Consider the following 1425-nt stretch of genomic DNA (forward strand, 5'->3'; position numbering starts at 1 on the left):
AATGCATGCAAACATGTATTTGTGCAAAAATAAATAAATAACATAAACGTATACGCACACAGACGTACACGCCCACACACAGACACGGGGAAGAAAGTGAAACACACAATCACTCAAACACACACATGAGAGTCAGGCTGCGAGCAAGCCGGGTTTTTGTGTAGCACCACATGCAAATGAGGCTAAAAGAAGTGAAATGAACCCTTTGAGTCAAAGAGGAGCTTGGGGCGTGCTGCAGGCAGAGAGCTCAGTCAGAGAGGGAGCTTGGCAGGCAAATGTGCCTTCTGTTGACAGCTTCCACTGAACATCTAATGGCAAGAGATGGGGGCCCACAACTGCTCTCTTCCGTGCCATTGGTTTCCCATTTTATCACATTTAGTAGGGCGCCTCTCAGCGCATTTGTAAATATGACAAGTCACCATTCATTTTTTACACTTATTAGCATTGTCTCATTTTTTTCTTGTTTTTCTTCTTTTTCCTTCTAAGGAAAGTTCTTTGTTTCAGCTCTTTCTGTTCAGAGTTAGAGAACAGGGCTCAGCACATATTGCCTTGGAGACTGGTAAGATTTTTTTCTTCTTCTTCTGTTTTTAGAAAGGGGGGGGGGGTTATGTATTCTTTATGATGTGATATACAGCCCGGGAGAGGGAACACTGAGTAAGAACATACCAATGCCAGGCTACAATCCCAGCATGATATAAGGATGAAAATGATATGAGAATGTATCGGTGCTCTCTTTCTGTCAATACCTGAGGCTACCATTGGAACTCAATGGCCCATCAAGGATTTTAAGATCCTCTTGCACAATCTTTGCATTGCTTATGTAAAAAAATAAAAAAATAAAAATCACAGTCCAAAACAATTTGGACAGAAAAAAATAAACCATAACAAATTACTCAAAAAAATACACTAATGCAAGCGTGCTTTTTACTGTTTAGCTTCAGTTCAATTTATATTTATTTCTTACTTTTTTTGTGGCGGTCTGGTTTTGGGTATTAGAAGGCAACTGCGAATAAAATATACAAAAATAATAAAAGAAAGCTACCCCAGTAGGCGGCTGTTTTAACTGAATGAAATAGTCCAGCCCATTGTAAATCTTCCCAACAACAAAACTTTGTTAAGTAACATTTAACAAGATTAGTATACTGTGTATATACAGCGGGTAAAATAAGTATTGAACACGTCACCATTTTCTCAGTAAATATATTACTAGAGATGCTAATGACATAAAATTTTCACCAGATGTTGGTAACAACCCAAGTGATCCATACATACAAAGAAATCAAACCATCAATGTCCAGAAATGAAGTTATTTGTAATAATGTGGAATGGCACAGGGAAAAAGTAATTAGTAATCAGTAACTAGAAAACAAGCCTGCCCCTTGTCAGTGCAAGTTAATATCAGCTGGTTCAGTCCCAGATGATGGC

General features: G+C 38.4%; 1 long non-coding RNA gene across 2 annotated transcripts in view; it reads left to right on the top strand.

The window, feature by feature from the left end:
- The window catches only part of LOC106527557 (uncharacterized), a 13750-nt gene that overhangs the window by 7010 nt on the left and 5315 nt on the right, over positions 1-1425 (top strand). The window contains exon 2 of one of the 2 annotated variants that reach the window (XR_001311402.1): positions 487-559. This is a non-coding gene — a long non-coding RNA (uncharacterized LOC106527557). Of the gene's footprint in view, positions 1-336; positions 560-1425 lie in introns of those variants that run through there. The other variant, XR_001311401.1, reaches the window with a different exon arrangement.

This window comes from Austrofundulus limnaeus, unplaced genomic scaffold, assembly GCF_001266775.1.
Source record: "Austrofundulus limnaeus strain Quisiro unplaced genomic scaffold, Austrofundulus_limnaeus-1.0 Scaffold331, whole genome shotgun sequence".
NCBI classification, from domain to species: Eukaryota; Metazoa; Chordata; class Actinopteri; order Cyprinodontiformes; family Rivulidae; genus Austrofundulus; species Austrofundulus limnaeus.